At 40.6% G+C, this 15,096-nt stretch overlaps 1 protein-coding gene across 2 annotated transcripts in view; it reads right to left on the bottom strand.

The window, feature by feature from the left end:
- Positions 1–15,096, bottom strand: part of FBXL13 (F-box and leucine rich repeat protein 13) — a 298,479-nt gene that overhangs the window by 80,883 nt on the left and 202,500 nt on the right. The window lies entirely within an intron of this gene.

Genomic DNA, 15,096 nt, shown 5'->3' with positions numbered 1-15,096 from the left:
CCTCCCCCTAATGAGTCAGCCCGCTCCCTCCTTCCAGTCTCTGCTTTCGTGACAGTTTTGCCAGTTTCTAACCCTCTCCACCCTCCTATCTCCCCTCCAGACAGGAGATGCCAACACAGTCTCAAGTGTCCATCTGATACAAGTAGCTCACTCTTGGTCAGCATCTCTCTCCAACCCATTGTCCAGTCTCTTCCATGTCTGATGAGTTGTCTTCGGGAATGGTTCCTGTCCTGGGCCAACAGAAGGTTTGGGGACCATGACCGCCAGGATTCCTCTAGCCTCAGTCAGACCATTAAGTCTGGTCTTTTTATGAGAATTTGGGGTCTGCATCCCACTGTTCTCCTGCTCCCTCAGGGGTTCTCTGTTGTGCTCCCCGTCAGGGCAGTCATCGGTTGTGGCTGGGCACCATCTAGTTCTTCTGGTCTCAGGATGATGTAAGTCTCTGGTTCATGTGGCCCTTTCTGTCTCTTGGGCTCATAGTTCTCGTGTGACCTTGGTGTTCTTCATTCTCCTTTGATCCAGGTGGGTTGAGACCAACTGATGCATCTTAGATGGCCGCTTGTTAGCATTTAAGACCCCAGATGCCACACTTCAAAGTGGGATACAGAATGTTTTCATAATAGAATTATTTTGGCAATTGACTTAGAAGTCCCCTTAAACCATGGTCCCCAAACCCCCACCCTTGCTCCGCTGACCTTTGAAGCATTCAGTTTATCTCGGAAACTGCTTTTGGTCCAGTCCAGTTGAGCTGACCTTCCCTGTATTAAGTATTGTCCCTCCCGTCACCTAAAGTAGTTCTTATCTACTAACTAATTAGTAAATAACCCTCTCCTCCCCTCCCTCCCTCCCTCCCCCCCTCATAACCACGAAAGTATGCTTTCTTCTCAGTTTATACTATTTCTCAAGATCTTATAATAGTGGTCTTATACAATATCTGTCCTTTTGCAACTGACTAATTTCACTCAGCATAATGCCTTCCAGGTTCCTCCATGTTATGAAATGTTTCACAGATTCATCACTGTTCTTTATCAATGCGTAGTATTCCATTGTGTGAATATACCATAATTTATTTAACCATTCATCCGTTGATGGACACCTTGGTTGCTTCCAGCTTTTTGCTATCGTAAACAGAGCTGCAATAAACATGGGTATGCATATATCTGTTCGTGTAAAGGCTCTTATTTCTCTAGGGTATATTCTGAGGAGTGGGATTTCTGGGTTGTATGGTAGTTCTAGTTCTAACTTTTTAAGAAAACGCCAGATAGATTTCCAAAGTGGTTGTACCATTTTACATTCCCACCAGCAGTGTATAAGAGTTCCAGACTCTCTGCAGCCTCTCCAACATTTATTCTTTTGTGTTTTTTGGATTAATGCCAGCCTTGTTGGAGTGAGATGGAATCTCATCGTAGTTTTAATTTGCATTTTTCTAATGGCTAATGATCAAGAGCATTTTCTCATGTATCTGTTAGCTGCCTGAATATCTTCTTTAGTGAAGTGCGTGTTCATATCCTTTGCCCACTTTTTGATTGGGTTGTTTGTCTTTTTGTGGTTGAGTTTTAACAGAATCATATAGATTTTAGAGATCAGGCGCTGGTTGGAGATGTCATAGCTGAAAAGTCTTTCCCAATCTGTAGGTGGTCTTTTTACTCTTTTGGTGAAGACTTTAGATGAGGATAGGTGTTTGATTTTTAGGAGCTCCCAGTTATCTGGTTTTTCTTCGTCATTTTTGGTAATGTTTTGTATTCTGTTTATGGCTTGTATTAGGGCTCCTAGGGTTGTCCCTATTTTTTCTTCCATGATCTTTATTGTTTTAGTCTTGATGTTTAGGTCTTTGATCCACTTGGAGTTAGTTTTTGTGCATGGTGTGAGGTATGGGTCCTGTTTCATTTTTTTGCAAATGGATATCCAGTTATGCCAGCACCATTTGTTAAAAAGACTGTCTTTTCCCCAATTAACTGACACTGGGCCTTTGTCAAATATCAGCTGCTCATATGTGGATGGATTTATATCTGGGTTCTCAATTCTGTTCCATTGGTCTATGTGCCTGTTGTTGTACCAGTACCAGGCTGTTTTGACTACTCCCACAACCACTTTTTGTGGAACTGCCAAACTGCTTTCCACCAGCAGCTGCACCACAATGCTTGGTAAAGTAGAGGGCCAGTATAAAAGAAGAAGATGGATTGACACAGCGGCTGCAACAACGGGCTCAAACATGGAAACAATTGTGAGGATGGCGCAGGACCAGGCAGTGTTTCATTCTGTTGTGCATATGGTCACTATGAGTCAGAACTGACTCTGAGGCACCTAACAACATCCCTTGCCTTCAAAGGTTACAGAACACAATTGAGAACAACTGCCAATGACCCACCCGTGCTTAGTCATAAACGTGCTGGCCTACTAAAAGATGTTGGAACTACTCTTTCTCCTTCTCAGAAACACAGGGCCTGGACTGCTAGGCAGCTTGCACTCTAATACGGGATGCTGCTGCTTTTTTTTTTCTTTTCTTTTTTTTTAGTTGAACTTAGATGAAGGTTTACAGAAAAAACTAGTTTTTCATCAAACAATTAGTACACACATTGTTCTATGAAATTGGTTAACAACCCCATGACATGTCAACACTCTCCATTCTCAAACCTGGGTTCCCTACTACCAGCTTTCCTGTTTCCTCCTGCCTTCCAGTCCCTGCCCCAGGGCTGGTGTGCCCCTTTAGTCTTGTTTTGTTCCATGGGCCTGTTCAATCTTTGGCTGAAGGGTGAACTTCAGGAGTGACCTAATTACTGAGCTGAAAGGCTGTCCAGGGCCCATACTCACAGAGTTTCTCCAGTCTCTGTCAGGCCAGCAAGTCTGGTCTTTCTTTTTAAGTTAGAATTTTGTTCTACATTTTTCTCCAGCTCTGTCCAGGACCCTCTATTGTGATCCCTGTCAGAGCAGCCAGTGGTGTTAGATAGGCACCATCTAGTTGTACTGGACTCAGTCTGGTGCAGGCCATGGTAGATGTAGTCCATTAGTCCTTTGGACTAATTTTTCCCTTGTGTCTTTAGTTTTCTTCATTTTTCCTTGCTCCTGAAGGGGTGAGACCAGTTGAGTATCCTAGATGGCTGCTCACAGGCTTTTAAGACCCCAGACACTACTCACGAAAGTAGAACGCAGAACATTTTCTTTATAAACTAAATGCGAATTGAGCTAGATGTTCCCTGAGACCACGGTCCCCACAGCCCTCCGGCTAGCAATTTGGTCCCTCAGGGAGTTTGGTTGTGTCTGTGGAGCTACCATGAGCTTGCCTTGTACAGCTTGTGCTGTCTTCCCCAGTATTGTGTACTGTCTTACCCTTCACCAAAGTTACCACTTATCTATCATCTATCAAGTGTTTTTCCATCCCCACTCCTTCCCTCCCTCGTAACCATCAAAGATTGTTTCATTTTGTATATAAATAAACCTTTTCGTGAGTTTTTACAGTAGTGGTCTCATACAATATTTCTCCTTTTTTGATTGACTTATTTCACTCTGCATAATGCCCTCCAAATTCATCTATGTTATGAGATCCTTCACAGATTCATCGTTGTTCTTTATAGTTGCATAATACTCCATTGTGTTTGTCTACCACAGTTTGTCTATTCATTCATCTGTTGATGGTCATCTAGGTTGTTTCCATCTTTTTGATATTGTGGGGATGCTGCTTCTTGACAGCTCATTGCTTTTCCTCCATCAATTATTTCTTGTCTGCTTCCACTCCAGAGTGCAATGTCTAAAAAACAACTAGTCAAGGAGTGGGGTGGCAGTATCCATAGCCTGCCCTGGAAGATGCAGTTCCCAAGGAATTTGCTAATGAGCTGCACTGAAAACACAGAGTTCACTTAGCAGTCTCCGTCCATGGACCCTGTGAATTCAGAGCAGTTATACCCAACCTTCTCCTTCAAACCCCCTAAGGTACTTGTTCCATTCCCTTAATGTCCCAGTCCCAAATATTTAATTAGGGAACTTCAACCTTTTAATGTTAAGTTACTAAATTATTATGGGAAAATTCCATTTTTTTAATGCAAGTGTATGATTTAAAACGTGTAACTTAAATTTTACATAGCTTTGGGAAAAATTATATTCAGCACCTTTAGAGTTCTCACAGATATGTGATATTCCATCATGCACTGCTGTAAATGCTCTCTGCTCATAACTGACTACCCACACAGAATGACAGATTACAAAATGGCTAGAGGCAGAAACAGTAGGAGAAGCAGCGTGCTATTCTGAGTTTAGACTTCTCCTATAGACTAGTAACCTCCAGTAGGTGAGGATAGGGAGGCTTAGGTCCTGTGGTTGATTATCCCCAAATTACAAATTGATAGAGAATGCAGGCATTCAAATTCTTAAACCAGCACTCGTCTTGATTAACATTCTTCAATAATAACATCCAGTTCAAGTGTCCCATCCCAGCTTCCAGTGATCTTCAAACCCTGCTGCTCCAGCCACAAAGACCCCTCACCTTCCTTGACACTTACCGGACTTACCTGCTTTTTGTCTAGCCTGGTACCTCCCCCAGCTCCTTTCTCTTTTCATCTAATCAAGGCTTAACTAGTCCCCAAGTCCTGATGACCCCAGCCCTACGCTGCTAGTTTCCTTCTCTTACCTACAGGCTGTAACCCCTTATTTTGGTTTATAACTCCTATAATCTGTGCAAGTCCCTCAAAGAGTTTACCTTATGTTCTTTTTTTTAATTCTTTACTGTGTGTTGGATAACTATCAGGGGCTGAACAAATTAAGTTTAGAAGATAAGGCAAACAAAGTCTGGGAAAGAGTATAGAATATGGTTACAGAAAAATTGTAAAGGATCCCAGGTGGGAGGTAGAGTGCAAGCAAAGGCAAAGCAGTGGAAACACTGGGCTTGGCTTAGAGACAAGATCATCATCAGGGCTAGAAAAGTTCAGTAGGTAAAGAGGGAGGGAGAACTAATGGAGGACCCATAAGGCAAGAATGAGATATTTTGTACTCCCATGAATTCTTGAGTAAATTTTCCACAAGTACTCCCAGAAAAAAGTCCAGGGGAAATGAGCAAACATTCAAAAATGTGGAGAACAGAGCAGAAGGGGAGAACTCTGTGTTTTAGAGTCAGAAGAGCTGAGTTTGAGACAGTCATAACAAAAGGCGACTCAGCCTCTTTTACTCGTTTCCTCATCTGTAAAAATGGACATAAGAGTACCTATTTTAGGAGATTTTTGAGAAAACAAAATGAGGTAATGTATATAAAACTAGTTAACACAATGTCTAGCATGTAACATCGATGCCAGGTTTCCTCTTGCAGTTCTTCTGGACACATGTTCTCTCACAGAAAATGAACGAATCAAGAATTAGAGGCAGAGGATCTTTAGAGATTATTCTAGTGCATCTCTCTTACTGCAAAAAAAGAAATGTTATTCAGGGAAGTTGCGTGATTTAAGAGCAGCAGATTCCTTCTCTACTTCTCACGTGTGTCCCCAGTGTAGGACAGATGTGTGGCTCAGAGTGGGCCAACACTCGTGCTTGCTGAATGAGGGAATGATTGTCCTCAGCCCCACAGGCAGTCAGTAGCAGGGCCAGGGCTTGAAGCTAGAGGCCACCTCTTCCCATTATGACACACGTCTCTGCAGACAAGAACAATTCTTCCTTTATCTCAGACTCTAGTCCATTCACAGCACCAACATCTCCAGTGATGACTTCCACAAAACGAACAAATAACCTTTTCTTTCTTGCTGTCTTGGAAACACATTCATGACGAGATCCCTGAACAAGGGGGAAAAAATGATAGTAGCAAACAACCACAGCTGGGTGATTCCTTCCAACACTGCAAAAAACTCAGCGCTATCAACCAATAAGATGGTATTCAGAAAAGTGGGGCGGGGGGACACTGAGAAGAGCTTTTTAGCTTTGTCCTGGCATGAAATGCTTGGTTCCCCACGCAGTTTATATTAGAATACCCAAAAAGATGTTTGGCTAACATTTTATGACTCTAATAATCCTGCCAGAATCTTTTAGGCCGAGCAACTATTAGTTGTCCTTTCTCTTTACTGAAATAATGGGGATATAAGTCTGAAATAAAAAATTCCTCTCTAATGGAAAAAGCAAAATATTTTACCATGTTAAAATTCCAGACCTTGCCACAGCTGTGCATTTTCTTTGTTGGATTCTTACAATACTACAGATCCAGTATCTATTTGTTTAGTTGTAAAGTGATTTTGCTTCAATTTTGACACAAACCAAAGCCCTGCTACTCTGCCCTTTGCTGGTTACGCCCTCACTGGTTAGGAGGTTGCAGAAACTGGCCTCACCAATGCATTCCAACCTCAAGTCCCAGCAGGCAGCTACTGCTGCCGATGGGGGCAAGGAGCTTTGGTGATCACAGGAAAATTCTCTCCAGCTGTCTCTGGGTGGGTCTTAACCAATGAGCAGGATGGGACAGGGCTGTCTGTGAGGGAAATGAGTTATCAGTGATCCACGCAAAATGAAGACAAAAGTGCTAAGCACAAGGTCTAGTTCAAAGTCCCTCTTTGCCCTTCCAAGGTGGTAAAAATAAGGAAGGAACTTAAGACAGAGATACCTTCTTACCCATCTTCCACTTTCCACTCCTTTGTAACATTGTCTCTGAATCTGTACAGTTCAGTAACACAGAAAAAAAAGATACGTGCAGGGCCAGACACTCTATGACAGCTAGAAATATCCATCATAGGTAAACATGGTCCAAGTTGTGCTCTTTTTCCATTTCCAGCTGTTTCTCTCACTCTAACATCACAGTAACCAGTGACTAATGGGTAATATGATGACTTTAGTCATATCCATATCTCCAAAAAAAAAAAAAATTTTTTTTTTTAATATCTCCTTCATGGCCTCTTAGTGACCTCAAAGGAGCCTAGCTTTGCAAGTAAAATGAAATGTTGGAGAGAATAACAAAATTTACCCCCCAAAACATATGGAACATTCTGTTTTATTGCATTCAAATATGCCACAAGCATCCTCAGCAGCAACACTTCCAGGATTTGTCTTAAGAGGGTTTGACAGACCCTCAGATATTATGTTCTCTGGTGCGGACAGGAAGAGGCGCCTGGTTATCATGCCTTTTGAGGTCCTGCCAACCTGTCTCTTTGGATGATCCTGTAGTTTCCCGGTCCATATATGCCTCATGGCCACTACCACCTCTACAACCTAAGATCTTATCTCTTCACTGTTCCAGGTAGCCCTCCCTGATCATGTCAGGTAGAGGTATTCCTTTCTCTTACATCTCAGAGCCCCGACGTCGATAGCTCTCATTTGGCATTTTTCATCCTTTGGCTCCTATGATAGTTACTGTGCACATGTCTAACATCCCTGCCAAGGACATTGGCAGCATCTGATCCATTATTGTATACTTTACAGCACACAGGGAACTGGCATAGAGTACAGTGCAACAAAAATTTGTTAACTTGGTCTCGAGTAGTTGTTGAATGAATTGGATGTCGAATGTAAAATTAGAATTCATAGTGTCAAGTGGGAGGAGGTGGTCAATAGGGTCAGTTGTTAAAGATTGCTGCATTTATCTAAAAACACTGGACACCCGAAGTTGCAAAAATCATTCCATTTTCCCATGTGAGTGAGGAACTAGAACACAAGATCAGGAAAGCCTACAGATGCCAGGAAGGCAAGCCTGTGTGCCAGCTCTCACCACACCAAGACTCAGAGTGGCCATCTGCCAGAGGCAGGCTGCCCATGTCATACTTGTCTAGAGTACACTATCTTGTTCTTTCCCTCACCGCTTCCCCTGTATTATAATGGAGCTCTATCTCCTAATAACAGAGAAAACCACAGCCGTAATACTTTATTTTTTTAACAACACGGTAATCCACAAAGTTACTTTGGCTTGTCTAAGTTTCTTCAGCTAGATGCTGGCTTTACAGCTACGATTTTAACCACATACTTCACGCAGGTCCAAAGACCAAAATAGCCTTGTGAACAGTTTATGAAATGCTGTGTATAAATCTCTTCCTAAGATAGGGAACAGGAAAGAAGCTAAAATAAGTATGGTTTTCCGAAAGCACTAATGTTTTCAAACATTTTCCCAAGAGTGGGAAACATGATCTTACTCCCCTGAGACTCATCATTTTGTCATCTGATTCTTCAAGATTTATAAATTGTTGCCAGATGTTTCATTTTTACTACTTAATATAATAAATATTCTTATATATTTTGCCTACAAAAGATTACATTAAGCTATGGATGTTAAACAATAGGGTGTTTGTTATATCTCTTTGCTATTATTTTCAGTATGGCCAACATAAATTTGTGTCCAAATTAATAATTATAACTCCTATTTAAATTTATAGAAGGCCTATTTATTAGGCACATAAAAAGGTTTTAATACATTTTTTTTTAAAATATAGGCTGAAGTGTGGCTCAGAAAATACACAAAGCATTCCTTTAACAGGGAAACTGAGGTACAACAACTGACCCAGAAAAACAGGAATTGCACTGTGATTTTTTGACTCAACTGCCTCTTCCATTAGAATGCCTCCTCACTAACGGCAGTGAGACCACAGAACATTTTTTCAAATACAAAATCCAAAAATAAAATGCTGTTTTTAAAAAATCATATACAGTATAGCACTTTATAGTTTTATAAAGTGATTTTCCAAGTAGTCTAGTGGTTAAGAGCCTGGTCTTCAGAATCACATGAGTCAATGTTCTAATCTCAGCCCAGACATTTTCTAACTGTGTGACCTTGGGTAGGTATTTACCCTACTCTGTCGTTACATCAGTTCCAGTGGTGTATACAGCTGACTTGTGAGAGCACATTGTTAAATTTTCAGAAACTCTGCAAGCCAGTTGTTAAACACAGCCATTGTTAAAAATTAAATCATATAAACTTACAATTAAATAAACTACATTAAAAGCAAAGGTAATAAATACTCAAAATTCATCACTTTTTTATTCTTTTACTACATGTTTACTATGCCCTTGAGGTTATTTACATCTATTGTAGCCGTATGGTGGAATACTATATAACTGGGTGTTACCATGCATCTGAGCCCTGGTGGCACACTGGTTAAGCACTTGGCTACTAAACCAAAAGGTTGGCAGTTCAAATGCACCAGCCCCTCCTCTGGAGAAAGATGTGGCAGTCTGCTTCTGTAAAGATTTACAACTTTGGAAGTCCTATAGGGCAGTTCTACTCTGTCCCACAGGGTCTCTATGAGTCAGAATCGACTCGACGTCAGTGGGTTTGGTTTTGGGGATTTTGACTACGTATCTCTTCCCAACTCTCTGTTCAGTGACCCTGCCAGTAGCTTGAAATAAGCCACAGTGAGAGTATTTATACCACGGAAAATGGCAAACGTTACAAATCATCCCCTGAGCCCCCCTTCCCCTGCCATGAGCCAACGGTTAAACATTTACCAGCATGACATTCATTGCTCAGCTTCCACACATCTAAAGTGGGAATAATGATACCTACTTCATAGAGTTATTTGTAAAGATTAAATGAGATAATAATGTAAAGCATTTACCTCAACACCTAGCACACAGTCAAACCCAAGACATGGTAGCAATTATTATTACCTTTCATTAAAATATAGAATAAAGGAATATGGAATCAACTAAATGTAAGTGCACTATAATATCAAGTTTAACTATTGCTGATTCACTTTGATACATAATCTGCTTATTTACAAATGGTTTAGCTGGTCACATAATTGTTCCAATTACTCCTCATCAATAAATTCCCAAATCTACTTCCACTCCTACCTGTATTCCTAGGACCAGATTTCTGCTTACAATCAGTTCCTTGTCATTTACACTCAGGTTTATCACCAAAACCAAAACCAAACCCAGTGCTGTCCAGTCGATTCCGACTCATAGCGACCCTATAGGGGTCTGACTATGAGTCGGAATCAACTGGATGGCATTGGGTTAGGTTTATCACACAAACTGAAAATTCTGTTTTTCCAAAACAAAATTCATTACCCCACCCTGCCGCAATCTTGTTCCTTCCTTGGTTATTTGGTTAGTCACCATATTGAAAGAAAATTCTAAAGCTGAAAAAGACTTCAGAGATCACCCAGCCCAACCTAGCCATTCTACAGATTAGGAAACTGGGACAGAAAAACCAAGGTACTAGATTCCAGGTCTTATAATTCCAGTTCGGGCTCCTTTTGCTATCAAACTACCTTCTGTAGTGCAAAAAAGAAAGAAAGGAAATGAATAAGAAACTCTTTTCCACTCTTCTTTGCTTATGCAATATCTATTCAATTTGGCTAGCACATTCATTCCTGGACATGTCTAGGTGGCTTTCTCCCACCCCTACCACAAACCCCAGGGGTGAACAAGTAAGACCTTCCATGATCTCTGTCTCCCAGTTCAGGGAGATGGAAATTCACGTAGCCTAGAATCAACTGATATGACCTTGGAGTCATCCAGTTTGCAGCTTACACAGCCTACCTTTAACTTTGTGGGTCCCAGAGAGATTCAGCAGTATAAGGACTACTGATAAACCATTATTATTGCTTTGAGTGTTACCATCATTTTAACATTTCCAGTGTCAGCAAAACTGGAAGCAGATTTAATCTGGCTTCTTGGGTTTTAAGGATTGCTTTCTAACCAGTCACAAGCATACTCAAAGCAACAAATTTCAGTTTATCATAGAATATGAGCCTGTGATGAGTTTCAAGTTTCACAGCTAGAAGTTTGTACCAAAGAAAATGGCATAGTTGTAAGATAGGGATGCAAAGATGTCTGCAAGAATTATCCTCACAGGTTATTTATGATAGCAAAAATTGATCTGCTAATATTGAATGGTTAAATAAATATTGGTATTTTGATATAATGGACTCCTACATAGCCAGTAAAATTAATTTACAGAAAAATATTTAATGACATAGAGATGTTCACTTTAAAGTATGTTAAATGAAATGTGTTTGTATTTAATTAAAAAAAAAAAAGTGTAGACATTCCTAGAAATAAGACCAGAAAGTTATACCCCAATACTAATAGCATTCATTACTTCTGGCTGGTGAAATTTCTGGCTAATTTAAATTTTTTCTTATATATATTTTCAAAATTTTCTGCACTAAACTTGTAAGGAGGAAAAAAAAGCCAAAGAATTTTTAAAAAGAAATAAAGATAAGACAAAGTGCAAAGTGTACGGCTAGATGTTTGCACTGGCTACAAAAGCCCCTCTAGCCTTCCTGGGGGCTGAGTGTAGAAGAGATTTTTTCGAAGAGATGAAGCCAGAGCAGAAGCATCACCTCAACTTCATCAAAGATTACAACACTCAGGTGCATGTGTAAGTTCGGTATTCATTAGAAAATCAGTTACATTACTTAATGCACCTAAAGTGTTTAATCAATCTAAAAAGAATGCAGAATATTTCTGAAACATATGTAATTGATTTTCAGTCTTCTTTGCAGCTCTCCTTCACCCATTTATTTCCTTTTCTAACAAGTCCTGTTAAAATTTTTTCACAATATTGTACAAATAAAGCTTTCCTTTTTTGGTCAACAGTGACTATATTAAAGTTTAGTCTTCGACCTATTTCGTTTATGTTACTCCAGAGCTACTGGAAGGTAGAGTTGATTGTTTTATTCATCTTCGATTCCTCAGGCTTCCCAGTATTCAGCAGGTACTCAGTAAACAACAGTGAAAACATTTAGGTGTAATCTTCTATTCTCAAGTCTTTTTTGTTTTATTAGGGCCTTTTTCACTTGGTCAGATGTGTTAACACATGACTTCCTACTGTGAAATACCAAACTTATGTGACAAAAATTGATTTGAGTTTCCAAGATGGAACTTCTTAGTTAAAGGGGAGAACCTTAAAAACCTGTGAACTATAAATTTTCCTTCTTTGAAACTAACCCTTACAGAGCTGGGGAGGTAGATGGAGCCTCCTCAAAGGACTTAAGACGTTGCTCAGAAGCAGTAACATCCAACCTCATGGGTTTTTTTCTGAAGAAACGGGAGCAGCCACTATTGAGATATCCATGATTCAATAAAGGAGCCCTGGTGGTGCAGTGGCTAAAGTGCTCAGCTGCTGAGAAGTTAGCAGTTCAAACCCACCAAAGGCTTGGTGGAAGAAAGATGTGTCCATAAAGATTACAGCCTTGGAAACTCTACAGGGCAGTTCTACCCTGTCGTATAGGGTTGCTATGAGTTGGAATTGGCTCAACAGCAATGGGTGTTTTTATGGTTCAGTAATAAGCCCATTTCTTATACCCAAAGTGTCTAAAGGGGCTCAGTCTCAAATGGCACAATTTTCACTGCCTGGAAACCACCTGATACCTACAGTTAAGTCTCTTGAATTATTAAATAAACATGTGGAAATGGAAGAGCAATGAGCTAAAGAAACTAACATTGTTTTGTATAATGATGTGAAATACTAACTTCATTGTAGTTTGGGAGTGCCTTACAAATTAAGGAGCAATTAAGAAAAGAATTCTGTTCCTTTTAACACATTTAGTCCAAACTCAAATATCTATTGAGGCCAAGCAATTAAGGCCAAGCAAGCAGGTAATGCAGTTAAGTGATAGCAGTCCAGGTATAAGTGCATGTGTGGGCATTGCTGAGTGGAGCACAGGGGGGAAAACTAAAGAGATTTGCTCCATCTCAAGGGGGCAAGAGTGCCATTGCTGCCATACGAGAGTGGAGGCCCAATTTCACTAGTTCTTTCAACTTTTCAAGAGAAGTTTGAAATCTAGGGTTTTATGTGGTCTCCCAAATTTTAAATGTCAGTTCAAAATTTAAAGATAGACTGTGCAGGCTAAAACATCTCTGTGTTCTTTGTATGCAGATCTGGGCAGTAGGCCACCTATTTGAAACCTTGGATTTGCACTTTACTATGTCTAAGAATTAATATCTATCCTTTGAAAGTGTTTAGGTGTGTTTGTGTATATGTTATGTGTTGTTGCTATAGCAATTACTCCCTGGAAACTGAGAAGAACAAGGAGATAAGTTGCACTGTGGGGTGCTTCTGAAGGGAAATAGAGTGAAGAAGTAAAGCCTGTCCTAGACTCTTCCACTAGAGTCCCCAAGAGTATTGTTCTGGACTGAATAACTTAGATTTGGGGAGACAAGAGGTAGTTACATACTCAACAACACTTCTCCCCTTCTTCCTTGTCAACAGAACCTCAATTTTGTGCAGTAATTCACCCCTTAGGGAAGATGATTGCATTCCCAGCTCAAAGACACATTGTGAATAGTTTATGCCAACTGTGGTCATTCCTTTGCATTGCCAGTAACTGCTTTAAGGATGGGCATGTGGCTAAAAAGTGACCAGTGAGTTATCAAGGGGGAAGTTCTCTGACAGGTGTCTCAGAAAGGTCTTTCACTCTCAAAAAGAGACACATGCACACACAAAAAAGACACATGAAGAAAATGCCATTTCTTTTTCTCTGGTGGACATTGTTGTATCTGGTGTGAAGCCTGGAATGTGGTACCCATCTTACGATCATTAGAAGCAAAGCCAACATGCAGAGGACAAAACTGACTGGTTGTTCAGGAATCTGTCTCCTTTTCCTCCTGAACACACTAATTGACCACAAGGCTGAATCTTAGCCAATGGAGTGTGAAAGGAAGTGATGTATGCAATCTCTAGGCCTAGTTTGTAAAAGCAAAACAAAACAAAAACCTTTCTTATAATCCTCCACTCCTATCTGCTGGCAAGAAGCCAAGGACTCAGCAGAGAACTCTGAAGCCCTATAGGATAAAGAGTTACAAGATAGAAGGAGCCTGGATCCCTGATTCACCCATGGAGGGGCACCTGCCAAACGCCCGTGTTGAGCAACAAACTGAGTAAGAAATGGGATTCAGTTGTGTTAAATCACTGGGTTTTTTGGTTGTTAGAGCAGCTACCTCCCCCAAGTAACAAAGATGAAAAGAATCTGAGTCCTTGATGAAGATGTCAAACCAATGAAGCAATTAATCCTGGAGCCACTTACCTCTGAACTTCTTGTTATATGAGATACTAAAAAATATCCTTATTGTTTAAGCTCTTTGGAATTGGGTTTCTTTTCATTGCTGCTGAAAGTTTCTTAATTGATACAAATACTAACAAGATTAATGTGAAATATGGGCATTGAATCAAGGCCAACATCCATGGGTAACGATTGCGCTATCTCAAAAGGCAGGTAGAGGTTTTCATTATGAAGATTTAAAGAAGGATCATTCCTATAGAGGAATGTGGACCAGTTAACAGAGGAAAATGATTAAGAACTGGGATGCATCCATGAAGGGACATTCTCCTGTAAAATCTCAATTTCTTAGGTGCTTTTCCTTTAGGCTGGGAAAAATCATATGAAGCATACAGTTTTAAATTGTCATATGTGTTGTCGTTGTGAGGTGCTGTCAAGTAAATCTCAACTCACAGTGACCCCATGAGACAGAGTAGAGCCCGTAGGGTTTCCTAGGCTGTAAGCTTTACGGCAGGAGTAGATCGCCAGGTCTTCCTCTCACAGAGCCTGCTGGGTGGGTCCAAATCACCAACCTTTTGGTTAACAGCTGAACACTTAACTGTTGTGTCACCAGGACTCCATGTTACATATTTACCAAAAAACAAACCAAACCCATTACTGTTGAGTCCATTCTGACCCTTAACAACCCTATGGGACAGAGTAGAACTGCCCCATACAGTTTCCAAGGCTATAATCTTTACAGAAGCAGACTGCCACATCTTCCTCCTGTGGAGCAGCTGATGGGTTCAAACTGCCAGCCCTTCGGTTATCAGCTGAGCATTTAGCCACTGTGCTATCGGGGCTTCTTTATTACATATATACTCATTTTAATTTCCTATATCCTACGGTGAAGTCTCATAGACCTATACTGCTTTATATATGGTCATAATGGAGGGACATTAAAGGCGGGGTTATAGATCCTTTAGGGAAATAAAACTGCCCCATGTTCAATTTCCCCATGCTTTCCCCCCACCACACCAAGACCACCATAAAGTATAGCTCTGGGGTGGGAGGCTGAAGTCCATCAAGTCCAGTTTTAAATCAGCAGCAAAGTGATGGTATCAACTGAGAGTGGTGAGGAGAAGAGGCCAGGAGGTTGACTGAGGGGCAGACATGAAACAGGACCTCCTTCCTCTGCAACTAATCTCAAGGGAGCTGACTC

Source organism: Loxodonta africana, chromosome 8 (assembly GCF_030014295.1).
Source record: "Loxodonta africana isolate mLoxAfr1 chromosome 8, mLoxAfr1.hap2, whole genome shotgun sequence".
NCBI classification, from domain to species: domain Eukaryota; kingdom Metazoa; phylum Chordata; class Mammalia; order Proboscidea; family Elephantidae; genus Loxodonta; species Loxodonta africana.
This window is presented reverse-complemented; position numbering and strand designations above follow the sequence as displayed.